The sequence below is a fragment of the Pleurodeles waltl genome, chromosome 8, assembly GCF_031143425.1.
Source record: "Pleurodeles waltl isolate 20211129_DDA chromosome 8, aPleWal1.hap1.20221129, whole genome shotgun sequence".
NCBI lineage: Eukaryota > Metazoa > Chordata > Amphibia > Caudata > Salamandridae > Pleurodeles > Pleurodeles waltl.
The window spans coordinates 188,708,729-188,736,661 of record NC_090447.1 but is presented as its reverse complement, the minus strand read 5'-3'; the positions used below and the strand labels follow the sequence as shown (position 1 = coordinate 188,736,661).

The 27,933-nt window shown below is 31.7% G+C and overlaps 14 non-coding genes across 14 annotated transcripts; all 14 read right to left on the bottom strand.

The window, feature by feature from the left end:
* Window positions 1–1,336: 1,336 nt before the first annotated feature.
* TRNAT-AGU (transfer RNA threonine (anticodon AGU)) lies at window positions 1,337–1,410 on the bottom strand. Its single transcript has one exon. It is a non-coding gene; the product is annotated as a tRNA-Thr (tRNA).
* A 1,935-nt stretch (window positions 1,411–3,345) lies between these two features.
* TRNAT-AGU (transfer RNA threonine (anticodon AGU)) lies at window positions 3,346–3,419 on the bottom strand. Its single transcript has one exon. It is a non-coding gene; the product is annotated as a tRNA-Thr (tRNA).
* Window positions 3,420–3,846: 427 nt separating this feature from the next.
* TRNAT-CGU (transfer RNA threonine (anticodon CGU)) lies at window positions 3,847–3,919 on the bottom strand. Its single transcript has one exon. It is a non-coding gene; the product is annotated as a tRNA-Thr (tRNA).
* A 1,448-nt stretch (window positions 3,920–5,367) lies between these two features.
* TRNAT-AGU (transfer RNA threonine (anticodon AGU)) lies at window positions 5,368–5,441 on the bottom strand. Its single transcript has one exon. It is a non-coding gene; the product is annotated as a tRNA-Thr (tRNA).
* Window positions 5,442–7,390: 1,949 nt separating this feature from the next.
* Window positions 7,391–7,464, bottom strand: TRNAT-AGU (transfer RNA threonine (anticodon AGU)). Its single transcript has one exon. It is a non-coding gene; the product is annotated as a tRNA-Thr (tRNA).
* Window positions 7,465–9,404: 1,940 nt separating this feature from the next.
* On the bottom strand, window positions 9,405–9,478 carry TRNAT-AGU (transfer RNA threonine (anticodon AGU)). The gene has a single exon. It is a non-coding gene; the product is annotated as a tRNA-Thr (tRNA).
* Window positions 9,479–11,426: 1,948 nt separating this feature from the next.
* Window positions 11,427–11,500, bottom strand: TRNAT-AGU (transfer RNA threonine (anticodon AGU)). The gene has a single exon. It is a non-coding gene; the product is annotated as a tRNA-Thr (tRNA).
* A 1,947-nt stretch (window positions 11,501–13,447) lies between these two features.
* Window positions 13,448–13,521, bottom strand: TRNAT-AGU (transfer RNA threonine (anticodon AGU)). Its single transcript has one exon. It is a non-coding gene; the product is annotated as a tRNA-Thr (tRNA).
* Window positions 13,522–15,469: 1,948 nt separating this feature from the next.
* TRNAT-AGU (transfer RNA threonine (anticodon AGU)) lies at window positions 15,470–15,543 on the bottom strand. The gene has a single exon. It is a non-coding gene; the product is annotated as a tRNA-Thr (tRNA).
* A 427-nt stretch (window positions 15,544–15,970) lies between these two features.
* TRNAT-CGU (transfer RNA threonine (anticodon CGU)) lies at window positions 15,971–16,043 on the bottom strand. Its single transcript has one exon. It is a non-coding gene; the product is annotated as a tRNA-Thr (tRNA).
* A 3,473-nt stretch (window positions 16,044–19,516) lies between these two features.
* Window positions 19,517–19,590, bottom strand: TRNAT-AGU (transfer RNA threonine (anticodon AGU)). Its single transcript has one exon. It is a non-coding gene; the product is annotated as a tRNA-Thr (tRNA).
* A 1,944-nt stretch (window positions 19,591–21,534) lies between these two features.
* TRNAT-AGU (transfer RNA threonine (anticodon AGU)) lies at window positions 21,535–21,608 on the bottom strand. The gene has a single exon. It is a non-coding gene; the product is annotated as a tRNA-Thr (tRNA).
* A 424-nt stretch (window positions 21,609–22,032) lies between these two features.
* TRNAT-UGU (transfer RNA threonine (anticodon UGU)) lies at window positions 22,033–22,105 on the bottom strand. The gene has a single exon. It is a non-coding gene; the product is annotated as a tRNA-Thr (tRNA).
* Window positions 22,106–23,551: 1,446 nt separating this feature from the next.
* TRNAT-AGU (transfer RNA threonine (anticodon AGU)) lies at window positions 23,552–23,625 on the bottom strand. Its single transcript has one exon. It is a non-coding gene; the product is annotated as a tRNA-Thr (tRNA).
* Between the last annotated feature and the right edge of the window lie 4,308 nt (window positions 23,626–27,933).

Genomic DNA, 27,933 nt, shown 5'->3' with positions numbered 1-27,933 from the left:
CCATCACTTAAGAAGAGTACCTAAGATTTAGTTAAAAAGTATTCATAAAAGTAGACTACATTTTTTAGTGGCTCACAAATTATTATTGTAGAGGATTGTATCACTTTTCTTCTTCAACTCTAGCACTTTATTTTACATTTATCTTCCTCTTTGATATACCCTTCATTTTACATTCACAGTCTTGCTTCTGTCATCTCGAAAATACTCTGAATTTTATTTAGTATTAAGATGAACTGTTCAATAGTAAGTTACTCAAATTTTTCATTTTAACATTATATCAAAGGATCATCTAATGAAAATAATCTGTTATTTAACTATGATAAAGAACAGGTGTTGTGGAGATTTGAACTCAGGATCTCCTTTTTATTAGACGGGCAGTCAAAGCAACTAAGCCAGAGAACTTTCATGACAAAGTTTACTGCAATTGCTAGTAGAATGGAGTGCAGTAGAAATCTGTTTTTTTTAATTATATTTTCTAAGTTGATACAACTCTGTTGTCAAACTCTATAGGTGAGAAGATCAAATTTATTTAAGAATACTTCCTTAATGCGTGACTTACCCTACTTATAGAAGATTGAATTATGTGTTGTGAGTAAAATGCATTGGTTAAATTGAACTCTTAATTTATTTGTCGTCTCTTTCCTTTTCTTTGACATTCTCTTTTCCCCTATTCATTTATGGTATTACTTTCGAATTCTGCAAAACACCAAGTGTTTGTTTCATTTGGAGATCAAGCATTCTAAAGTCAACAGAACACAACTCTTGTTTTTAAACTTTATTGAAGGTTTACTTGAAGAAATTGAATTTTAAATGTTTGGACTAAATCTAAATTGTTGCTGGAATTTAAACACAGGACATCCTAGTTATGAGACAGGAGCTTTGACCACTAAACAACAGCACCTACTTATCTTACAAATATTGAATAACTGACTTACTGGAGATGACTTGTCCTCAGTGCCTTTAGTGCAGTCTTCTTTATCTGTGGTGAAACGTTGAACAAAAAAGGATTCCCCATCACTTAACAAGAATACCTACATTTTAGTTAACAAGTACTCATAAAAGTAGATTACATTTTTGAGTGGTTTACAAATAATAATTGTAGAGGAATACATCAGTTGTCTTCAACTCTAAGGTTTTAGTTCATATATACCTTGCTATTTGATTTACTCTTCATTTTACATTCAAAGTTTTGCTTCTGTTACCATGAAAATTCTCTGAATTTTATTTAATATTAAGATGAACTGTCTATTAGTAAGATGACTCAGATCTTTCATTTTTTAATTGTATCAGAGAGTATCTAAGGAAACTGATCTGTAATTTAAGAATAAAAATATCAAGGTGCTGCTGAGATTTGAACTCAGGATCTCCTGTTTACTAGACAGGCACTTTAACCAGCTAAGCCACAGCACCTGCTTGACAAACATCCCTGGAATAGTTAGCTGAATGGAGTGAAATAGAAATCATTTTTTTTTCATTTTCTTTTCTAAGTTCCCACAACTCTCTTCTTAAACACTATAGGTGAGAACACTAAATGTGTTTAAAAATTCTTCCTTAAGAGGTGGCTTACCGTTCTTTTAGAATATTGAATTATGTCTTGTGAGTGAAATGCATTACAAAAATTCAACTCTAAATTGAATTTTCTTCTCTTTCTTCTTTGTTATAGTTCTCATTTCCCTTATTCATTCATTGCATTGCTTTGAAATTCTGCAAAATACCAAGTGCTTTTTTCATTATGAGATGAAGCATTCTAAGTTGAACAGGACACTACTCTTGTTTTGAAACTGTATTTAATATTTACTTGAAAAAATTCAATTCTATAAGTTTGGAGCAAAACTGAGGTGCTGCTGAGATTTGAAGTCAAGATTTCCTGTTTACGAGACAGGTGCTTTAACCACTAAGCAACAGCACCTCTTACTCGTAAAGTGATTGAATAACTGACTTAGTTGCCATTATTGCTTTTCAATACCTTTTGTGGAGTCTTTTTTTATCTGTATTATTACGTTAAACATAAAATAATTCCCCATCACTTAAGAAGAGTACCTAAGATTTAGTTAAAAAGTATTCAAAAAAGTAGACTACATTTTTCAGTGGCTCACAAATTATTATTGTAGAGGATTGTATCACTTTTCTTCTTCAACTCTAGCACTTTCTTTTATATTTATCTTCCTCTTTGATATACCCTTCATTTTACATTCACAGTCTTGCTTCTGTCATCTCGAAAATACTCGGAATTTTATTTAGTATTAAGATGAACTGTTCAATAGTAAGTTAGTCAAATTTGTCATTTTAACATTATATCAAAGGATCATATAATGAAAATAATCTGTTATTTAACTATGTTAAAGAGCATGGTGTTGTGGAGATTTGAATTCAGGACCTCCTGTTTATTAGACGGGCAGTCAAAGCAACCAAGCCAGAGAACTTTCATGACAAAGTTTACTGCAATTGCTAGTAGAATGGAGTGCAGTAGAATTTTTTTTTTTTTCTAAGTTGATACAACTCTGTTGTCAAACTCTATAGGTGAGAAGATCACATTTATTTAAGAATACTTCCTTAATGAGTGACTTACCCTACTTATAGAAGATTGAATTATGTGTTTTGAGTAAAATGCATTGGTTAAATTGAACTCTTAATTTATTTGTCGTCTCTTTCCTTTTCTTTGACATTCTCTTTTCCCCTATTCATTTATGTTATTACTTTCGAATTCTGCAAAACACCAAGTGTTTGTTTCATTTAGAGATCAAGCATTCTAAAGTCAACAGAACACTACTCTTGTTTTTAAACTTTATTGAACGTTTACTTGAAGAAATTGAATTTTAAAAGTTTGGACTAAATCTAAATTGTTGCTGGAATTTAAACACAGGATATCCTAGTTATGAGACAGGAGCTTTGACCACTAAACAACAGCACCTACTTATCTTACAAATATTGAATAACTGACTTAGTGGAGAGGACTTGTCCTCAGTGCCTTTAGTGCAGTCTTCTTTATCTGTGGTGAAACGTTGAACAAAAAAGGATTCCCCATCACTTAACAAGAATACCTACATTTTAGTTAACAAGTACTTATAAAAGTAGATTACATTTTTGAGTGGTTTACAAATAATAATTGTAGAGGAATACATCAGTTGTCTTCAACTCTAAGGTTTTAGTTCATATATACCTTCCTATTTGATTTATTCTTCATTTTACATTCAAAGTTTTGCTTCTGTTACCATGACAATTCTCTGAATTTTATTTAATATTAAGATGAACTGTCTATTAGTAAGATTACTCAGATTTTAATTTTTTAATTGTATCAGAGAGTATCTAAGGAAACTGATCTGTAATATAAGAATAAAAATATCAAGGTGCTGCTGAGATTTGAACTCAGGATCTCCTGTTTACTAGACAGGTGCTTTAACCAGCTAAGCCACAGCACCTGCTTGACAAACATCACTGGAATAGTTAGCTGAATGGAGTGAAATAGAAATCATTTTTTTTTCATTTTCTTTTCTAAGTTTTCACAACTCTCTTCTTAAACACTATAGGTGAGAACACTAAATTTATTTAAAAATTCTTCCTTAAGAGGGTGGCTTACCGTTTTTTTTAAATATTGAATTATGTCTTGTGAGTGAAATGCATTACAAAAATTGCACTCTAAATTGAATTTTCTTCTCTTTCCTATTTGTTATAATTCTCATTTCCCTTATTCATTCATTGCATTGCTTTGAAATTCTGCAAAATACCATGTGCTTTTTTCATTATGAGATGAAGCATTCAAAATTGAACAGGACACTACTCTTGTTTTGAAACTGTATTTAATATTTACTTGAAAAAATTCGATTCTATAAGTTTGGAGCAAAACTGAGGTGCTGCTGAGATTTGAACTCAGGATTTTCTGTTTACGAGACAGGCGCTTTAACCACTAAGCAACAGCACCTCTTACTCCTACAATGATTGAATAACTGACTTAGTTGCCATTATTGCTTTTTAATACCTTCTGTGGAGTCTTTTTTTATCTGTGTTATTACGTTAAACATAAAAGAATTCCCCATCACTTAAGAAGAGTACCTAAGATTTAGGTAAAAAGTATTCATAAAAGTCGACTACATTTTTCAGTGGCTCACAAATTATTATTGAGGAGGATTGTATCACTTTTCTTCTTCAACTCTAGCACTTTATTTTATATTTATCTTCCTCTTTGATATACCCTTCATTTTACATTCACAGTCTTGCTTCTGTCATCTCGAGAATACTCGGAATTTTATTTAGTAATAAGATGAACTGTTCAATAGTAAGTTACTAAAATTTTTCATTTTATCATTATATCAAAGGATCATCTAATGAAAATCATCTTTTATTTAACTATGAAAAAGAGCACGGTGTTGTGGAGATTTGAACTCAGGATCTCCTGTTTATTAGACGGGCAGTCAAAGTAACTAAGCCAGAGCACTTTCATGACAAAATTTGCTGCAATTGCTAGTAGAATGGAGTGCAGTAGAAATCTGTTTTTTTTTATTTTCTTTTCTAAGTTGATTCAACTCTGTTGTCAAACTCTATAGGTGAGAATATCAAATTTATTTAAGAATACTTCCTTAATGCGTGACTTACCCTACTTATAGAAGATTGAATTATGTGTTGTGAGTAAAATGCATTGGTTAAATTGAACTCTTAATTTATTTGTCGTCTCTTTCCTTTTCTTTGACATTCTCTTTTCCCCTATTCATTTATGGTATTATTTTCGAATTCTGCAAAACACCAAGTGTTTGTTTCATTTGGAGATCAAGCATTCTAAAGTCAACAGAACACTACTCTTGTTTTTAAACTTTATTGAACGTTTACTTGAAGAAATTGAATTTTAAAAGTTTGGACTAAATCTAAATTGTTGCTGGAATTTAAACACAGGACATTCTAGTTATGAGACAGGAGCTTTGACCACTAAACAACAGCACCTACTTATCTTACAAATATTGAATAACTGACTTAGTGGAGATGACTTGTGCTCAGTGCCTTTAGTGCAGTCTTCTTTATCTGTGGTGAAACGTTGAACAAAAAAGGATTCCCCATCACTTAACAAGAATACCTACATTTTAGTTAACAAGTACTCATAAAAGTAGATTACATTTTTGAGTGGTTTACAAATAATAATTGTAGAGGAAAACATCAGTTGTCTTCAACTCTAAGGTTTTAGTTCATATATACCTTGCTATTTGATTTACTCTTCATTTTACATTCAAAGTTTTGCTTCTGTTACCATGAAAATTCTCTGAATTTTATTTAATATTAAGATGAACTGTCTATTAGTAAGATGACTCAGATCTTTCATGTTTTAATTGTATCAGAGAGTATCTAAGGAAACAGATCTGTAATTTAAGAATAAAAATATCAAGGTGCTGCTGAGATTTGAACTCAGAATGTCCTGTTTACTAGACAGGCACTTTAACCAGCTAAGCCACAGCACCTGCTTGACAAACACCCCTGGAATAGTTAGCTGAATGGAGTGAAATAGAAATCATTTTTTTTTTCATTTTCTTTTCTAAGTTCCCACAACTCTCTTCTTAAACACTATAGGTGAGAACACTAAATGTGTTGAAAAATTCTTCCTTAAGAGGTGGCTTACCGTTCTTTTAGAATATTGAATTATGTCTTGTGAGTGAAATGCATTACAAAAATTCAACTCTAAATTGAATTTTCTTCTCTTTCCTCTTTGTTATAATTCTCATTTCCCTTATTCATTCATTGCATTGCTTTGAAATTCTGCAAAATACCAAGTGCTTTTTTCATTATGAGATGAAGCATTCTAAAGTGAACAGGACACTACTCTTGTTTTAAAACTGTATTTAATATTTACTTGAAAAAATTCAATTCCATAAGCTTGGAGCAGAACTGAGGTGCTGCTGAGATTTGAACTCAGGATTTCCTGTTTACGAGACCAGCGCATTAACCACTAAGCCACAGCACCTCTTACTCCTAAAATGATTGAATAACTGACTTAGTTGCCATTATTGCTTTTCAATACCTTCTGTGGAGTCTTTTTTTATCTGTGTTATTACGTTAAACATAAAAGAATTCCCCATCACTTAAGAAGAGTACCTAAGATTTAGTTAAAAAGTATTCATAAAAGTAGACTACATTTTTCAGTGGCTCACAAATTATTATTGTAGAGGATTGTATCACTTTTCTTCTTCAACTCTAGCACTTTATTTTATATTTATCTTCTTCTTTGATATACACTTCATTTTACATTCACAGTCTTGCTTCTGTAATCTCAAAAATACTCGGAATTTTATTTAGTATTAAGATGAACTGTTCAATAGTAAGTTACTCACATTTTTCATTTTAACATTATATCAAAGGATCATCTAATGAAAATAATCTGTTATTTAACTAAGAAAAAGAGCTCGGTGTTGTGGAGATTTGAACTCATGATCGTCTGTTTATTAGACTGGCAGTCAAAGCAACTAAGCCAGAGAACTTTCATAACAAAGTTTACTGCAATTGCTAGTAGAATGGAGTGCAGTAGAAATCTGTTTTTTTAAATTTTATTTTCTAAGTTGATACAACTCTGTTGTCAAACTCTATAGGTGAGAAGATCAAATTTATTTAAGAATACTTCCTTAATGAGTGACTTACCCTACTTATAGAAGATTGAATTATGTGTTGTGAGTAAAATGCATTGGTTAAATTGAACTCTTAATTTATTTGTCATCTCTTTCCTTTTCTTTGACATTCTCTTTTCCCCTATTCATTTATGGGTATTACTTTCGAATTCTGCAAAACACCAAGTGTTTGTTTCATTTGGAGATCAAGCATTCTAAAGTCAAAAGAACACTACTCTTGTTTTTAAACTTTATTGAACGTTTACTTGAAGAAATTTAATTTTAAAAGTTTGGACTAAATCTAAATAGTAGCTGGAATTTAAACACAGGACATCCTAGTTATGAGACAGGAGCTTTGACCACTAAACAACAGCACCTACTTATCTTACAAATATTGAATAACTGACTTAGTGGAGATGACTTGTCCTCAGTGCCTTTAGTGCAGTCTTCTTCATCTGTGGTGAAACGTTGAACAAAAAAGGATTCCCCATCACTTAACAAGAATACCTACATTTTAGTTAACAAGTACTTATAAAAGTAGATTACATTTTTGAGTGGTTTACAAATAATAATTGTAGAGGAATACATCAGTTGTCTTCAACTCTAAGGTTTTAGTTCATATATACCTTGCTATTTGATTTACTCTTCATTTTACATTCAAAGTTTTGCTTCTGTTACCATGAAAATTCTCAGAATTTTATTTAATATTAAGATGAACTGTCTATTAGTAAGATGACTCAGATATTTCATTTTTTAATTGTATCAGAGAGTATCTAAGGAAACTGATCTGTAATTTAAGAATACAAATATTAAGGTGCTGCTGAGATTTGAACTCAGGATCTCCTGTTTACTAGACAGGCGCTTTAACCAACAAAGCCACAGCACCTGCTTGACAAACATCACTGGAATAGTTAGCTGAATGCAGTGAAATAGAAATCAATTTTTTTTTCATTTTCTTTTCTAAGTTCCCACAACTCTCTTCTTAAACACTATAGGTGAGAACACTAAATTTATTTAAAAATTCTTCCTTAAGAGGTGGCTTACCGTTCTTTTAGAATATTGAATTATGTCTTGTGAGTGAAATGCATTACAAAAATTCAACTCTAAATTGAATTTTCTTCTCTTTCATCTTTGTTATAATTCTCATTTCCCTTATTCATTCATTGCATTGCTTTGAAATTCTGCAAAATACCAAGTGCTTTTTTCATTATGAGATGAAGCCTTCTAAAGTGAACAGGACACTACTCTTGTTTTGAAACTGTATTTAATATTTACTTAAAAAAATTAAATTCTATAAGTTTGGAGAAAAACTGAGGTGTTGCTGATATTTGAACTCAGGATTTCCTGTTTACAAGACAGGCACTTTAACCACTAAGCCACAGCCCCTCTTACTCTTAAAATGATTGAATAACTGACTTAGTTACCATTATTGCTTTTCAATACCTTCTGTGGAGTCTTTTTTTATCTGTGTTATTACGTTAAACATAAAAGAATTCCCCATCACTTAAGAAGAGTACCTAAGATTTAGTTAAAAAGTATTCATAAAAGTAGACTACATTTTTCAGTGGCTCACAAATTATTATTGTAGAGGATTGTATCACTTTTCTTCTTCAACTCTAGCACTTTCTTTTATATTTATCTTCCTCTTTGATATACCCTTCATTTTACATTCACAGTCTTGCTTCTGTCATCTCGAAAATACTCGGAATTTTATTTAGTATTAAGATGAACTGTTCAATAGTAAGTTAGTCAAATTTGTCATTTTAACATTATATAAAAGGATCATCTAATGAAAATAATCTGTTATTTAACTATGCAAAAGAGCATGGTGTTGTGGAGATTTGAATTCAGGATCTCCTGTTTATTAGACGGGCAGTCAAAGCAACTAAGCCAGAGAACTTTCATGACAAAGTTTACTGCAATTGCTAGTAGAATGGAGTGCAGTAGATTTTTTTTTTTTTTTTTCTAAGTTGATACAACTCTGTTGTCAAACTCTATAGGTGAGAAGATCAAATTTATGTAAGAATACTTCCTTAATGAGTGACTTACCCTACTTATAGAAGATTGAATTATGTGTTTTGAGTAAAATGCATTGGTTAAATTGAACTCTTAATTTATTTGTCGTCTCTTTCCTTTTCTTTGACATTCTCTTTTCCCCTATTCATTTATGTTATTACTTTCGAATTCTGCAAAACACCAAGTGTTTGTTTCATTTGGAGATCAAGCATTCTAAAGTCAACAGAACACTACTCTTGTTTTTAAACTTTATTGAACGTTTACTTGAAGAAATTGAATTTTAAAAGTTTGGACTAAATCTAAATTGTTGCTGGAAATTAAACACAGGACATTCTAGTTATGAGACAGGAGCTTTGACCACTAAACAACAGCACCTACTTATCTTACAAATATTGAATAACTGACTTAGTGGAGATGACTTGTGCTCAGTGCCTTTAGTGCAGTCTTCTTTATCTGTGGTGAAACGTTGAACAAAAAAGGATTCCCCATCACTTAACAAGAATACCTACGTTTTAGTTAACAAGTACTCATAAAAGTAGATTACATTTTTGAGTGGTTTACAAATAATAATTGTAGAGGAATACATCAGTTGTCTTCAACTCTAAGGTTTTAGTTCATATATATCTTGCTATTTGATTTACTCTTCATTTTACATTCAAAGTTTTGCTTCTGTTACCATGAAAATTCTCTGAATTTTATTTAATATTAAGATGAACTGTCTATTAGTAAGATGACTCAGATCTTTCATGTTTTAATTGTATCAGAGAGTATCTAAGGAAACTGATCTGTAATTTAAGAATAAAAATATCAAGGTGCTGCTGAGATTTGAACTCAGGATCTCCTGTTTACTAGACAGGCGCTTTAACCAGCTAAGCCACAACACCTGCTTGACAAACACCCCTGGAATAGTTAGCTGAATGGAGTGAAATAGAAATCTTTTTTTTTTTCATTTTCTTTTCTAAGTTCCCACAACTCTCTTCTTAAACACTATAGGTGAGAACACTAAATGTGTTTAAAAATTCTTCCTTAAGAGGTGGCTTACCGTTCTTTTAGAATATTGAATTATGTCTTGTGAGTGAAATGCATTACAAAAATTTAACTCTAAATTGAATTTTCTTCTCTTTCCTCTTTGTTATAATTCTCATTTCCCTTATTCATTCATTGCATTGCTTTGAAATTCTGCAAAATACCAAGTGCTTTTTTCATTATGAGATGAAGCATTCTAAATTGAACAGGACACTACTCTTGTTTTGAAACTGTAACTAATATTTACTTGAAAAAATTCAATTCTATAAGTTTGGAGCAAAACTGAGGTGCTGCTGAGATTTGAACTCAAGATTTCCTGTTTACGAGACAGGCGCTTTAACCACTAAGCAACAGCAATTCTTACTCCTAAAGTGATTGAATAACTGACTTACTTGCCATTATTGCTTTTCAATACCTTCTGTGGAGTCTTTTTTTATCTGTGTTATTACGTTAAACATAAAAGAATTCCCCATCACTTAAGAAGAGTACCTAAGATTTAGTTAAAAAGTATTCATAAAAGTAGACTACATTTTTTAGTGGCTCACAAATTATTATTGTAGAGGATTGTATCACTTTTCTTCTTCAACTCTAGCTTTTTATTTTATATTTATCTTCCTCTTTGATATACCCTTCATTTTACATTCACAGTCTTGCTTCTGTCATCTCGAAAATACTCTGAATTTTATTGAGTATTAAGATGAACTGTTGAATAGTAAGTTACTCAAATTGTTCATTTTAACATTATATCAAAGGATCATCTAATGAAAATAATCTGTTATTTAACTATGAAAAAGAGTACGGTGTTGTGAATATTTGAACTCAGGATCTCCTGTTTATTAGACGGGCAGACAAAGCAACTAAGCCAGAGAACTTTCATGACAAAGTTTACTGCAATTGCTAGTAGAATGGAGTGCAGTAGAAATCTGTTTTTTTTAATTATATTTTCTAAGTTGATACAACTCTGTTGTCAAACTCTATAGGTGAGAAGATCAAATTTATTTAAGAATACTTCCTTAATGCGTGACTTACCCTACTTATAGAAGATTGAATTATGTGTTGTGAGTAAAATGCATTGGTTAAATTGAACTCTTAATTTATTTGTCGTCTCTTTCCTTTTCTTTGACATTCTCTTTTCCCCTATTCATTTATGGTATTACTTTCGAATTCTGCAAAACACCAAGTGTTTGTTTCATTTGGAGATCAAGCATTCTAAAGTCAACAGAACACTACTCTTGTTTTTAAACTTTATTGAACGTTTACTTGAAGAAATTGAATTTTAAATGTTTGGACTAAATCTAAATTGTTGCTGGAATTTAAACACAGGACATCCTAGTTATGAGACAGGAGCTTTGACCACTAAACAACAGCACCTACTTATCTTACAAATATTGAATAACTGACTTAGTGGAGATGACTTGTCCTCAGTGCCTTTAGTGCAGTCTTCTTTATCTGTGGTGAAACGTTGAACAAAAAAGGATTCCCCATCACTTAACAAGAATACCTACATTTTAGTTAACAAGTACTCATAAAAGTAGATTACATTTTTGAGTGGTTTACAAATAATAATTGTAGAGGAATACATCAGTTGTCTTCAACTCTAAGGTTTTAGTTCATATATACCTTGCTATTTGATTTACTCTTCATTTTACATTCAAAGTTTTGCTTCTGTTACCATGAACATTCTCAGAATTTTATTTAATATTAAGATGAACTGTCTATTAGTAAGATGACTCAGATCTTTCATTTTTTAATTGTATCAGAGAGTATCTAAGGAAACTGATCTGTAATTTAAGAATATAAATATCAATGTGCTGCTGAGATTTGAACTCAGGATCTCCTGTTTACTAGACAGGCACTTTAACCAGCTAAGCCACAGCACCTGCTTGACAAACATCCCTGGAATAGTTAGCTGAATGGAGTGAAATAGAAATCATTTTTTTTTTCATTTTCTTTTCTAAGTTCCCACAACTCTCTTCTTAAACACTATAGGTGAGAACACTAAATGTGTTTAAAAATTCTTCCTTAAGAGGTGGCTTACCGTTCTTTTAGAATATTGAATTATGTCTTGTGAGTGAAATGCATTACAAAAATTCAACTCTAAATTGAATTTTCTTCTCTTTCCTCTTTGTTATAATTCTCATTTCCCTTATTCATTCATTGCATTGCTTTGAATTTCTGCAAAATACCAAGTGCTTTTTTCATTATGAGATGAAGCATTCTAAGTTGAACAGGACACTACTCTTGTTTTGAAACTGTATTTAATATTTACTTGAAAAAATTCAATTCTATAAGTTTGGAGCAAAACTGAGGTGTTGCTGAGATTTGAACTGAAGATTTCCTGTTTACGAGACAGGTGCTTTAACCACTAAGCAACAGCACCTCTTACTCCTAAAGTGATTGAATAACTGACTTAGTTGCCATTATTGCTTTTCAATACCTTCTGTGGAGTCTTTTTTTATCTGTGTTATTACGTTAAACATAAAAGAATTCCCCATCACTTAAGAAGAGGACCTAAGATTTAGTTAAAAAGTATTCAAAAAAGTAGACTACATTTTTCAGTGGCTCACAAATTATTATTGTAGAGGATTGTATCACTTTTCTTCTTCAACTCTAGCACTTTATTTTATATTTATCTTCCTCTTTGATATACTCTTCATTTTACATTCACAGTCTTGCTTCTGTCATCTCAAAAATACTCTGAATTTTATTTAGTATTAAGATGAACTGTTCAATAGTAAGTTACTCAAATTTTTCATTTTAACATTATATCAAAGGATCATCTAATGAAAATAATCTGTTATTTAACTATGAAAAAGAACACGGTGTTGTGGAGATTTGAACTCAGGATCTCCTGTTTATTAGACGGGCAGTCAAAGCAACTAAGCCAGAGAACTTTCATAACAAAGTTTACTGCAATTGCTAGTAGAATGGAGTGCAGTAGAAATCTGTTTTTTTTATTTTCTTTTCTAAGTTGATACAACTCTGTTGTCAAACTCTATAGGTGAGAAGATCAAATTTATTTAAGAATACTTCCTTAATGCGTGACTTACCCTACTTATAGAAGATTGAATTATGTGTTGTGAGTAAAATGCATTGGTTAAATTGAACTCTTAATTTATTTGTCGTCTCTTTCCTTTTCTTTGACATTCTCTTTTTCCCTATTCATTTATGGTATTACTTTCGAATTCTGCAAAACACCAAGTGTTTGTTTCATTTGGAGATCAAGCATTCTAAAGTCAACAGAACACTACTCTTGTTTCTAAACTTTATTGAACGTTTACTTGAAGAAATTGAATATTAAAAGTTTGGACTAAATCTAAATTGTTGCTGGAATTTAAACACAGGACATCCTAGTTATGAGACAGGAGCTTTGACCACTAAACAACACCACCTATTTATCTTACAAATATTGAATAACTGACTTAGTGGAGATGACTTGTCCTCAGTGCCTTTAGTGCAGTCTTCTTTATCTGTGGTGAAACGTTGAACAAAAAAGGATTCCCCATCACTTAACAAGAATACCTACATTTTAGTTAACAAGTACTCATAAAAGTAGATTACATTTTTGAGTGGTTTAAAAATAATAATTGTAGAGGAATACATCAGTTGTCTTCAACTCTAAGGTTTTAGTTCATATATACCTTGCTATTTGATTTACTCTTCATTTTACATTCAAAGTTTTGCTTCTGTTACCATGAAAATTCTCTGAATTTTATTTAATATTAAGATGAACTGTCTATTAGTAAGATGACTCAGATCTTTCATTTTTTAATTGTATCAGAGAGTATCTAAGGAAACTGATCTGTAATTTAAGAATAAAAATATCAAGGTGCTGCTGAGATTTGAACTCAGGATCTCCTATTTACTAGACAGGCGCTTTAACCAGCTAAGCCACAGCACCTGCTTGACAAACATCCCTGGAATAGTTAGCTGAATGGAGTGAAATAGAAATCATTTTTTTTTTCATTTTCTTTTCTAAGTTCCCACAACTCTCTTCTTAAACACTATAGGTGAGAACACTAAATGTGTTTAAAAATTCTTCCTTAAGAGGTGGCTTACCGTTCTTTTAGAATATTGAATTATGTCTTGTGAGTGAAATGCATTACAAAAATTCAACTCTAAATTGAATTTTCTTCTCTTTCCTCTTTGTTATAATTCTCATTTCCCTTATTCATTCATTGCATTGCTTTGAAATTCTGCAAAATACCAAGTGCTTTTTTCATTATGAGATGAAGCATTCTAAAGTGAACAGGACACTACTCATGTTTTAAAACCGTATTTAATATTTACTTGAAAAAATTCAATTCTATAAGTTTGGAGCAGAACTGAGGTGCTGCTGAGATTTGAACTCGGGATTTCCTGTTGATGAGACAGGTGCATTAACCACTAAGCCACAGCACCGCTTACTCCTAAAATGATTGAATAACTGACTTAGTTGCCATTATTGCTTTTCAATACCTTCTGTGGAGTCTTTTTTTATCTGTGTTATTACGTTCAACATAAAAGAATTCCCCATCACTTAAGAAGAGTACCTAAGATTTAGTTTAAAAGTATTCATAAAAGTAGACTACATTTTTCAGTGGCTCACAAATTATTATTGCAGAGGATTGTATCACTTTTCTTCTTCAACTCTAGCACTTTATTTTATATTTATCTTCCTCTTTGATATACCCTTCATTTTACATTCACAGTCTTGCTTCTGTCATCTCGAAAATACTCGGAATTTTATTTAGTATTAAGATGAACTGTTCAATAGTAAGTTACTCAAATTTTTCATTTTAACATTATATCAAAGGATCATCTAATGAAAATAATCTGTTATTTAACTATGAAAAAGAGCACGGTGTTGTGGAGATTTGAATTCAGGATCTCCTGTTTATTAGACGGGCAGTCAAAGCATCTAAGCCAGAGAACTTTCATGACAATGTTTACTGCAATTGCTAGTAGAATGGGGTGCAGTAGAAATCTGTTTTTTTTAATTTTATTTTCTAAGTTGATACAACTCTGTTGTCAAACTCTATAGGTGAGAAGATCAAATTTATTTAAGAATATTTCCTTAATGAGTGACTTACCCAACTTATAGAAGATTGAATTATGTGTTGTGAGTAAAATGCATTGGTTAAATTGAACTCTTAATTTATTTGTCATCTCTTTCCTTTTCTTTGACATTCTCTTTTCCCCTATTCATTTATGGTATTACTTTCGAATTCTGCAAAACACCAAGTCTTTGTTTCATTTGGAGATCAAGCATTCTAAAGTCAACAGAACACTACTCTTGTTTTTAAACTTTATTGAACGTTTACTTGAAGAAATTGAATTTTAAAAGATTGGACTAAATCTAAATTGTTGCTGGAATTTAAACACAGGACATCCTAGTTATGAGACAGGAGCTTTGACCACTAAACAACAGCACCTACTTATCTTACAAATATTGAATAACTGACTTAGTGGAGATGACTTGTCCTCAGTGCCTTTAGTGCAGTCTTCTTTATCTGTGGTGAAACGTTGAACAAAAAAGGATTCCCCATCACTTAACAAGAATACCTACATTTTAGTTAACAAGTCCTCATAAAAGTAGATTACATTTTTGAGTGGTTTACAAATAATAATTGAAGAGGAATACATCAGTTGTCTTCAACTCTAAGGTTTCAGTTCATATATACCTTGCCATTTGATTTACTCTTCATTTTACATTCAAAGTTTTGCTTCTGTTACCATGAAAATTCTCTTAATTTTCTTTAATATTAAGATGAACTGTCTATTAGTAAGATGACTCAGATTTTTCATTTTTTAATTGTATCAGAGAGTATTTAAGGAAACTGATCTGTAATTTAAGAATAAAAATATCAAGGTGCTGCTGAGATTTGAACTCAGGATCTCCCGTTTACTAGACAGGCGCTTTAACCAGCTAAGCCACAGCACCTGCTTGACAAACGTCACTGGAATAGTTAGCTGAATGGAGTGAAATAGAAATCATTTTTTTTTTCATTTTCTTTTCTAAGTTCCCACAACTCTCTTCTTAAACACTATAGGTGAGAACATTGAATGTATTTAAAAATTCTTCCTTAAGAGGTTTCTTACCGTTCTTTTAGAATATTGAATTATGTCTTGTGAGTGAAATGCATTACAAAAATTCAACTCTAAATTGAATTTTCTTCTCTTTCCTCTTTGTTATGCTTCTCATTTCCCTTATTCTTTCATTGCATTGCTTTGAAATTCTGCAAAATACCAAGTGCTTTTTTCATTATGAGATGAAGCATTCTAAAGTGAACAGGACACTACTCTTGTTTTGAAACTGTATTTAATATTTACTTGAAAAAATTCAATTCTATAAGTTTGGAGCAAAACTGAGGTGCTGCTGAGATTTGAACTCAGGATTTCCTGTTTACGAGACAAGCGCTTTAACCACTAAGCCACAGCACCTCTTACGTCTAAAATGATTGAATAACTGACTTAGTTGCCATTATTACTTTTCAATACCTTCTGTGGAGTCTTTTTTTAACTGTGTTATTACGTTAAACATAAAAGAATTCCCCATCACTTAAGAAGAGTACCGAAGACTTAGTTAAAAAGTATTCATAAAAGTAGAGTACATTTTTCAGTGGCTCACAAATTATTATTGCAGAGGATTGTATCACTTTTCTTCTTCAACTCTAGCACTTTATTTTATATTTATCTTCCTCTTTGATATACCCTTCATTTTACATTCACAGTCTTGCTTCTGTCATCTCGAAAATACTCGGAATTTTATTTAGTATTAAGATGAACTGTTCAATAGTAAGTTACTCAAATTTGTCATTTTAACATTATATCAAAGGATCATCTAATGAAAATAATCTGTTATTTAACTATGAAAAAGAGCACTGTGTTGTGGAGATTTGAACTCAGGATCGCCTGTTTATTAGACGGGCAGTCAAAGGAACTAAGCCAGAGAACTTTCATGACAAAGTTTACTGCAATTGCTAGTAGAATGGAGTGCAGTAGAAATCTGTTTTTTTTTCTTTTCTTTTCTAAGTTGATACAACTCTGTTGTCAAACGCTATAGGTGAGAAGATCAAATTTATTTAAGAATACTTCCTTAATGAGTGACTTACCCTACTTATAGAAGATGTAATTATGTGTTTTGAGTAAAATGCATTGGTTAAATTGAACTCTTAATTTATTTGTCGTCTCTCTCCTTTTCTTTGACATTCTCTTTTCCCCTATTCATTTATGGTATTACTTTCGAATTCTGCAAAACACCAAGTGTTTGTTTCATTTGGAGATCAAGCATTCTAAAGTCAACAGAACACTACTCTTGTTTTTAAACTTTATTGAACGTTTACTTGAAGAAATTGAATTTTAAAAGTTTGGACTAAATCTAAATTGTTGCTGGAATTTAAACACAGGACATTCTAGTTATGAGACAGGAGCTTTGACCACTAAACAACAGCACCTACTTATCTTACAAATATTGAATAACTGACTTAGTGGAGAGGACTTGTCCTCAGTGCCTTTAGTGCAGTCTTCTTTATCTGTGGTGAAACGTTGAACAAAAAAGGATTCCCCATCACTTAACAAGAATACCTACATTTTAGTTAACAAGTACTTATAAAAGTAGATTACATTTTTGAGTGGTTTACAAATAATAATTGTAGAGGAATACATAAGTTGTCTTCAACTCTAAGGTTTTAGTTCATATATACCTTGCTATTTGATTTACTCTTCATTTTACATTCAAAGTTTTGCTTCTGTTACCATGAAAATTCTCTGAATTTTATTTAATATTAAGATGAACTGTCTATTAGTAAGATGACTCAGATATATTTTTTTATTTTATTGTATCAGAGAGTATCCAAGGAAACTGATCTGTAATTTAAGAATAAAAATATCAAGGAGCTGCTTAGATTTGAACTCAGGATCTCCTGTTTACTAGACAGGTGCTTTAACAATCTAAGCCACAGCACCTGCTTGACAAACGTCACTGGAATAGTTAGCTGAATGGAGTGAAATAGAAATCATTTTTTTTTTCATTTTCTCTTCTAGGTTCCCACAACTCTCTTCTTAAACACTATAGGTGAGAACACTAAATTTATTTAAAAATACTTCCTTAAGAGGTGGCTTACCGTTCTTTTAGAATATTGAATTATGTCTTGTGAGTGAAATGCATTACAAAAATGTAACTCTAAATTGAATTTTCTTCTCTTTCCTCTTTGTTATAATTCTCTTTTCCCTTATTCATTCATTGTATTGCTTTGAAATTCTGCAAAATACCAAGTGCTTTTTTCATTATGAGATGGAGCATTCTAAAGTGAACAGGACACTACTCTTGTTTTGAAACTGTATTTAATATTTACTTGAAAAAATTCAATTCTATAAGTTTGGAGCAAAACTGAGGTGCTACTGAGATTTGAACTGAAGATTTCCTGTTCACAAGACAGGCGCTTTAACCACTAAGCCACAGCACCTCTTACTCTTAAAATGATTGAATAACTGACTTAGTTGCCATTATTGCTTTTCAATACCTTCTGTGGAGTCTTATTTTATCTGTGTTATTACGTTAAACATAAAACAATTCCCCATCATTTAAGAAGAGTACCTAAGATTTAGTTAAAAAGTATTCATAAAAGTAGACTATATTTTTCAGTGGCTCACAAATTATTATTGAAGAGGATTGTATCACTTTTCTTCTTCAACTCTAGCGCTTTATTTTATATTCATCTTCCTCTTTGATATACCCTTCATTTTCCATTCACAGTCCTGCGTCTGTTATCTCGAAAATACTCGGAATTTTATTTAGTATTAAGATGAACCGTTCAATAGTAAGGTGTCTCAAATTATTCATTTTAACATTATATCAAAGGATCATCTAATTAAAATAATCTGTTATTAAACTATGAAAAAGAGCAAGGTGTTGTGGAGATTTGAACTCAGAATCTCCTGTTTACTAGACAGGCACGTTAAGCAACTAAGCCACAGCACCTTCATGACAAAGTTTACTGAAATTGCTAGTAGAATAGAGTGCAGTGGAAATCTGTTTTTTTAAATTTCATTTTCTAAGTTGATACAACTCTGTTGTCAAACTCTATAGGTGAGAAGATCAAATTTATTTAAGAATACTTCCTTAATGAGTGACTTACACTACTTATAGAAGATTGAATTATGTGTTGTGAGTAAAATGCATTACTGAAATTGAACTCTTAATTTATTTGTTGTCTCTTTCCTTTTCTTTGACATTCTTTTTTTCCCTATTCATTTATTGTATTACATTCGAATTCTGCAAAACACCAAGTGTTTGTTTCATTTGGAGATCAAGCATTCTAAAGTCAACAGAACACTACTCTTGTTTTTAAACTTTATTGAACGTTTACTTGAAGAAATTGAATTTTAAAAGTTTGGACTAAATCTAAAGTGTTGCTGGAATTTAAACACAGGACATCCTAGTTATGAGACTGGAGCTTTGACCACTAAACAACAGCACCTACTTATCTTACAAATATTGAATAACTCACTTAGTGGAGATTACTTGTCCTCAGTGCCTTTAGTGCAGTCTTCTTTATCTGTGGTGAAACGTTGAACAAAAAGGGATTCCTCATCACTTAACAAGAATACCTACGTTTTAGTTAAAAAGTACTTATAAAAGTGGATTACATTTTTGAGTGGTTTACAAATAATAATTGTAGAGGAATACATCAATTGTCTTCAACTGTAAGGTTTTAGTTCATATATACCTTGCTATTTGATTTATTCTTCATTTTACATTCAAAGTATTGCTTCTGTTACCATGAAAATTCTCTGAATTATATTTAATATTAAGATGAACTGTCTATTAGTAAGATGACTTAGATTTTTCATTTTTTAATTGCATCAGAGAGAATCTAAGGGAACTGATCTGTAATTTAAGAATAAAAAAATCAAGGTGCTGCTGAGATCTGAACTCAGGATCTCCTGTTTACTACACAGGCGCTTTAACCATCTAAGCCACAGCACCTACTTGACAAATGTCACTGGAATAGTTAGCTGAATGGAGTGAAATATAATTTTTTTTTTTTCATTTTCTTTTCTAAGTTCCCACAACTCTCTTCTTAAACACTATAGGTTCAGAACACTAAATTTATTTTAAAATACTTCCTTACGAGGTGGCTTACAGTTCTTTTAGAATATTGAATTATGTCTTGTGAGTGAAATGCATTACAAAAGTTCAACTCTAAATAGAATTTTCTTCTCTTTCCTCTTTGTTATAATTTTCATTTCCCTTATTCATTCATTGCATTGCTTGAAATTCTGCAAAATACCAAGTGCTTTTTTCATTATGAGATGAAGCATTCTAAAGTGAACAGGACACTACTCTTGTTTTGAAACTGTATTTAATATTTACTTGAAAAATTCAATTCTATAAGTTTGGAGCAAAACTGAGCTGTTGCTGAGATTTGAACTCAGGATTTCCTGTTTACGAGATAGGCGCTTTAACCACTAAGCCACAGCACCTTTTACTCTTAAAATGATTGAATAACTGACTTAGTTGCCATTATTGCTTTTCAATGCCTTCTGTGGAGTCTTTTTTTATCTGTGTTATTACGTTAAACATAAAAGAATTCCCCATCACTTAAGAAGAGTACCTAAGTTTTTGTTAAAAAGTACTCATAAAAGTAGATTACATTTTTCAGTGGTTCACAAATTATTATTGTAAAGGATTGTATCACTTTTCTTCTTCAACTCTAGTGCTTTATTTTGTATTTATCTTCCTCTTTGATATACCCTTCATTTTACGTTCACAGTCTTGCTTCTGTCATCTCGAAAATACTCAGAATTTTATTTAGTATTAAGATGAACTCCTCATAGTAAGTTGACTCAAATATTTCATTTTAACATTATATCAAAGGATCATCTAATGAAAATAATCTGTTATTTAACTATGAAAAGGAGCGAGTTGTTCTGGAGATTTGAACTCAGAGGCTCCTGTTTATTAGACGGGCATTCAAAGCAACTAAGCGACAGCACCTTCATAGCAATGTTTACTGAAATTGCTAGTAGAATGGAGTGCAGTAGAAATCTCGTTTTTTAATTTTCTTTTCTAAGTTGATACAACTCTGTTGTCAAACTCTATAGGTGAGAAGATCAAATTTATTTAAGAATACTTCCTTAATGAGTGACTTACCCTACTTATAGAATATTGAATTATGTGTTGTGAGTAAAATGCATTAGTTAAATTGAACTCTTAATTTATTTGTCGTCTCTTTCCTTTTCTTTGACATTCTCTTTTCCCCTATTCATTTATGGTATTACTTTTGAATTCTGCAAAACACCACGTGTTTGTTTCATTTGGAGATCAAGCATTCTAAAGTCAACAGAACACTACTCTTGTTTTTAAACTTTATTGAATGTTTCCTTGAAGAAATTGGCTTTTAAAATTTTGGACTAAATCTAAAGTGTTGCTGGAATTTAAACACAGGAAATCCTAGTTATGAGACAGGAGCTTTGACCACTAAACAACAGCACCTACTTATCTTACAAATATTGAACAACTGACTCAGTGGAGATGACTTGTCATCAGTACCTTAAGTGCAGTCTTCTTTATCTGTGGTGAAACGTTGCACAAAAAAGGATTCCCCATCACTTAACAAGAATACCTACATTTTAGTTAAAAAGTACTTATAAAAGTGGATTACATTTTTGAGTGGTTTACAAATAATAATTGTAGAGGAATACATAAATCGTCTTCAACTCTAAGGTTTTAGTTCATAAATACCTTGCTATTTGATTTACTCTTCATTTTACATTCAAAGTATTGCTTCTGTTACCATGAAAATTCTCTGAATTTTATTTACTATTAAAATGAACTGTCTATTAGTAAGATGACTCAGATTTTTCATTTTTTTATTGTGTCAGAGAGTGTCTAAGGAAACTGATCTGTAATTTAAGAATAAAAATATCAAGGTGCTGCTGAGATTTGAACTCAGGATCTCCTGTTTACTAGACAGGCGCTTTAACCAGCTAAGCCACAGCACCCGCTTGACAAATGGCACTGGAATAGTTAGCTGAATGGAGTGAAATATAATTTTTTTTTTTCATTTTCTTTTCTAGGTTCCCACAACTCTCTTCTTAAACACTATAGGTGAGAACACTAAATTTATTTAAAAATACTTCCTTAAGAGGTGGCTTACCGTTCTTTTAGAATATTGAATTATGTCTTGTGAGTGAAATGCATTACAAAAATTCAACTCTAAATTGAATTTTCTTCTCTTTCCTCTTTGTTATAATTTTCATTTCCCTTTTTCATTCATTGCATTGCTTTGAAATTCTGCAAAATACCAAGTGCTTTTTTCATTATGAGATGAAGCATTCTAAAGTGAACAGGACACTACTGTTGTTTTGAAACTGTATTTAATATTTACTTGAAAAAATTCAATTCTATAAGTTTGGAGCAAAACTGAGTTGTTGCTGAGATTTGAACTCAGGATTTCCTGTTTACAAGACAGGCGCTTTAACCACTAAGCCACAGCACCTTTTACTCTTAAAATGATTGAATAACTGACTTAGTTGCCATTATTGCTTTTCAATGCCTTCTGTGGAGTCTTTTTTTATCTGTGTTATTACGTTAAACATAAAAGAATTCCCCATCACTTAAGAAGAGTACCTAAGTTTTTGTTAAAAAGTACTCATAAAAGTAGATTACATTTTTCAGTGGTTCACAAATTATTATTGTAAAGGATTGTATCACTTTTCTTCTTCAACTCTAGTGCTTTATTTTGTATTTATCTTCCTCTTTGATATACCCTTCATTTTACGTTCACAGTCTTGTTCTGTCATCTCGAAAATACTCAGAATTTTATTTAGTATTAAGATGAACTCCTCATAGTAAGTTGACTCAAATATTTCATTTTAACATTATATCAAAGGATCATCTAATGAAAATAATCTGTTATTTAACTATGAAAAGGAGCGAGTTGTTCTGGAGATTTGAACTCAGAGGCTCCTGTTTATTAGACGGGCATTCAAAGCAACTAAGCGACAGCACCTTCATAGCAATGTTTACTGAAATTGCTAGTAGAATGGAGTGCAGTAGAAATCTCGTTTTTTAATTTTCTTTTCTAAGTTCATACAACTCTGTTGTCAAACTCTATAGGTGAGAAGATCAAATTTATTTAAGAATACTTCCTTAATGAGTGACTTACCCTACTTATAGAATATTGAATTATGTGTTGTGAGTAAAATGCATTAGTTAAATTGAACTCTTAATTTATTTGTCGTCTCTTTCCTTTTCTTTGACATTCTCTTTTCCCCTATTCATTTATGGTATTACTTTTGAATTCTGCAAAACACCACGTGTTTGTTTCATTTGGAGATCAAGCATTCTAAAGTCAACAGAACACTACTCTTGTTTTTAAACTTTATTGAACGTTTCCTTGAAGAAATTGGCTTTTAAAATTTTGGACTAAATCTAAAGTGTTGCTGGAATTTAAACACAGGAAATCCTAGTTATGAGACAGGAGCTTTGACCACTAAACAACAGCACCTACTTATCTTACAAATATTGAACAACTGACTCAGTGGAGATGACTTGTCATCAGTACCTTTAGTGCAGTCTTCTTTATCTGTGGTGAAACGTTGCACAAAAAAGGATTCCCCATCACTTAACAAGAATACCTACATTTTAGTTAAAAAGTACTTATAAAAGTGGATTACATTTTTGAGTGGTTTACAAATAATAATTGTAGAGGAATACATAAATCGCCTTCAACTCTAAGGTTTTAGTTCATAAATACCTTGCTATTTGATTTACTCTTCATTTTACATTCAAAGTATTGCTTCTGTTACCATGAAAATTCTCTGAATTTTATTTACTATTAAAATGAACTGTCTATTAGTAAGATGACTCAGATTTTTCATTTTTTTATTGTGTCAGAGAGTGTCTAAGGAAACTGATCTGTAATTTAAGAATAAAAATATCAAGGTGTTGCTGAGATTTGAACTCAGGATCTCCTGTTTACTAGACAGGCGCTTTAACCAACTAAGCCACAGCACCCGCTTGACAAATGGCACTGGAATAGTTAGCTGAATGGAGTGAAATAGAAATCATTTTTTTTTTTCATTTTCTTTTCTAGGTTCCCACAACTCTCTTCTTAAACACTATAGGTGAGAACACTAAATGTATTTAAAAATACTTCCTTAAGAGGTGGCTTACCGTTCTTTTAGAATATTGAATTATGTCTTGTGAGTGAAATGCATTACAAAAATTCAACTCTAAATTGAATTTTCTTCTCTTTCCTCTTTGTTATAATTTTCATTTCCCTTTTTCATTCATTGCATTGCTTTGAAATTCTGCAAAATACCAAGTGCTTTTTTCATTATGAGATGAAGCATTCTAAAGTGAACAGGACACTACTGTTGTTTTGAAACTGTATTTAATATTTACTTGAAAAAATTCAATTCTATAAGTTTGGAGCAAAACTGAGGTGTTGTTGAGATTTGAACTCAGGATTTCCTGTTTACGAGACAGGCGCTTTAACCACTACGCCACAGCACCTCTTCCTCTTAAAACGATTGAATAACTTACTTAGTTGCCATTATTGCTTTTCAATGCCTTCTGAGGAGTCTTTTTTTATCTGTGTTATTACGTTAAACATAAAAGAATTCCCCATCACTTAAGAAGAGTACCTACGTTTTTGTTAAAAAGTACTCATAAAAGTAGATTACATTTTTCAGTGGTTCACAAATTATTATTGTAGAGGATGGTATCACTTGTCTTCTTCAACTCTAGTGCTTTATTTTATATTTATATTCCTCTTTGATATACCCTTCATTTTACGTTCACAGTCTTGCTTCTGTCATCTCGAAAATACTCGGAATTTCATTTAGTATTAAGATGAACTGCTCAATAGTAAGTTGACTCAAATTTTTCATTTTAACATTATATCAAAGGATCATCTAATGAAAATAATCTGTTATTTAACTATGAAAAGGAGCGATTTGTTGTGGAGATTTGAACTCAGGATCTCCTGTTTATTAGACGGGCATTCAAAGAAACTAAGCCACAGCACCTTCATAGCAAAGTTTACTGGAATTGCTAGTAGAATGGAGTGCAGTAGAAATCTCTTTTTTTTATTTTTTTTTCTAAGTTGATACAACTCTGTTGTCAAACTATAGGTGACAAGATCAAATTTATTTAAGAATACTTCCTTAATGAGTGACTTACCCTACTTATAGAATATTGAATTATGTGTTGTGAGTGAAATGCATTAGTTAAATTGAACTCTTAATTTATTTGTCGTCTCTTTCCTTTTCTTTGACATTCTCTTTTTGCCTATTCATTTATGGTATTACTTTCGAATTCTGCAAAACACCAAGTGTTTGTTTCATTTGGAGATCAAGCATTCTAAAGTCAACAGAACACTACTCTTGTTTTTAAACTTTATTGAACGTTTACTTGAAGAAATTGAATTTTAAAAGTTTGGACTAAATCTAAAGTGTTGCTGGAATTTAAACACAGGACATCCTAGTTATGAGACAGGAGCTTTGACCACTAAACAACAGCACCTACTTATCTTACAAATATTGAACTACTGACTCAGTGGAGATGACTTGTCCTCAGTGCCTTTAGTGCAGTCTTCTTTATCTGTGGTGAAACATTGCACAAAAAAGGATTCCCCATCACTTAACAAGAATACCTACATTTTAGTTAAAAAGTACTTATAAAAGTGGATTACATTTTTGAGTGGTTTACAAATAATAATTGTAGAGGAATACATCAATTGTCTACAACTCTAAGGTTTTAGTTCATATATACCTTGCTATTTGATTTACTCTTCATTTTACATTCAAAGTATTGCTTCTGTTACCATGAAAAATCTCTGAATTTTATTTAATATTAAGATGAACTGTCTATTAGTAAGATGACTCAGATTTTTCATTTTTTAATTGTATCAGAGAGTGTCTAAGGAAACTGATCTGTAATTTAAGAATAAAAATATCAAGGTGTCGCTGAGATCTGAACTCACAATCTCCTGTTTATTAGACAAGCACTTTAACCATCTAAGCCACAGCACCTGCTTGACCAAAATCACTGGAATAGTTAGCTGAATGGAGTGAAATAGAAATCATTTTTTTTTTCATTTTCTTTTCTAAGTTACCACAACTCTCTTCTAAACACTATAGGTGAGTACACTAAATTTATTTAAAAATACTTCCTTAAGAGGTGGCTTACTACTGTTTTAGAATATTAAATTATGTCTTGTGAGTGAAATGCATTACTTAAATTGAATTCTAAATTGAATTTTCTTCTCTTTCCTCTTTGTTATAATTCTCATTTCTCTTATTCATTCATTGTATTGCTTTGAAATTCTGCAAAATACCAAGTGCTTTTTTCATTATGAGATGAAGCATTCTAATGTGAACAGGACACTACTCTTGTGTCAACACCAGAGCAGTACGCGCTCTATTGGCGACAAAAACGCAAAAACCCAGCACTCTCAAAACAACGTAATTTATGCATTGTGCTGATATGTTGTGGTTTAACCTTTTGCATTGCAGTGTTCAATCCTGAAAACGTATTTTTAATATGTTTACAAATACTGTTCCTTTGCAATGTATTGCTGCATGTTTTCAGAGTGTGTTAGGGTGTGGCTCCTTTCCAGCGCCTTCCGGAGACTTTCCCTGCAACATTCCTGGGCGTGGTTCTGAGGCTGGGCCAAGACTCTATAAAAGAGAGCCAGCCCAACTCCCAGTGCTCACTATTCAGAGGTCTCGGTGCAGAGCAGCAGCTTTTTCCTGAGCTCCTGTCCCGGTGGCCTATTTGGATCTTGCAGTCTTCTGCCCTTCATCCTTCAATGGTGGTCATTGTTCCAGGCGGTAAGACAGTGGTTGGACTGTCCCAACACCGTTATTGAGAATTTTCATATTCTTGGTTCAATTCTTAAATGAGTAACAGATTACTTGCGCGCTACCATTTCTTGACATTTATATGGTAGTTTACAAATAGGCAAGATGCGCGATTGGTTTCATAAAGGTTTGACTTTGTTATTCATTGCGTGCTACCATTTCTTGACATTGGCATGGTGGCTTAAGAATCGGCAAGATGCGCGATTCGTTTTATGGTGTTTAAACATTGTTGTCCATTGCGTGCTACTATTTCTTGACATTTACATGATGTTTTACGAATTGGCAAGATGCGCAACTCGTTTCATGAGGATTTAACTTTGTTGTTCATTGCGCGCTACCATTTCTTGACATTTACATGGTGGCTTAAGAATCGGCAAAAGAAGCGCGATTCGTTTCATTGTACTTTGATCTTGTTATTTATTGTGAGCTGTTATTTCTTGACATTTACATCGTGTTTTACGAATCGGCAAGACGCGCGATTCGATTAATGATGATTTGACTTTGATATTCATTGCGTGCTACTATTTCTTGGTATTTTACATAGTGACACTCGAATCGGCAAGACGCACGATTCTCTCCTCGAGTTTATTTCATGTTGTTTATTGTATGCCACTATTCTAAGATATTTATTATGTAATATTCGAGTTGACAAGTTATGTGATTTGTTTCCTGAATCCATATAGTGTTATTCATGGTGCGCAATCCTTTTATGGTGTTTACTATATATATATATATATATATATGTATATATATATATATATATATATATATGCAATATGTGCAATTTGTGTTGAAACATTTTAAGAGTACACAGAAGGCCAGAGTTTCTAGATGCAATATTGTATGGTCCTAGTATACATTCTCAAAACAGGATTTATTTGACTGGTTTAAAATTTAGTCAGAATGTTTTTATGATTCTCATGTAAAGGAAAGTACTTGAATAAAAAGTGTAGGAAGTTGGCTCTGTATGCACTATTTCAAAGTAAGGAATAGTATACACAGAGTCCAAGGGTTCCCCTTGGAGGTAAGATAGTGGCAAAAAGAGATAATACTAATGCTCTATTTTGTGGTAGTGTGGTCGAGCAGTAGGCTTATCAAAGGAGTAGTGTTAAGAATTTGTTGTACACACACAGGCAATAAATGAGGAACACACACTCAGAGACAATTCCAGGCCAATAGGTTTTTGTATAGAAAAATATATTTTCTTAGTTTATTTTAAGAACCACAGGTTCAAATTTTACATGTAATACTTCAAATGAAAGGTATTGCAGGTAAGTACTTTAGGAACTTTGAATAATCACAATAGCATATATACTTTTCAAATAAATCACATATAGCTATTTTAAAACTAGACACAGTGCAATTTTCAACAGTTCCTGGGGTAGGTAAGTATTTGTTAGTTTTTGTAGGTAAGTAAACCACCTACGGGGTTCAAGTTTGGGTCCAAGGTAGCCCA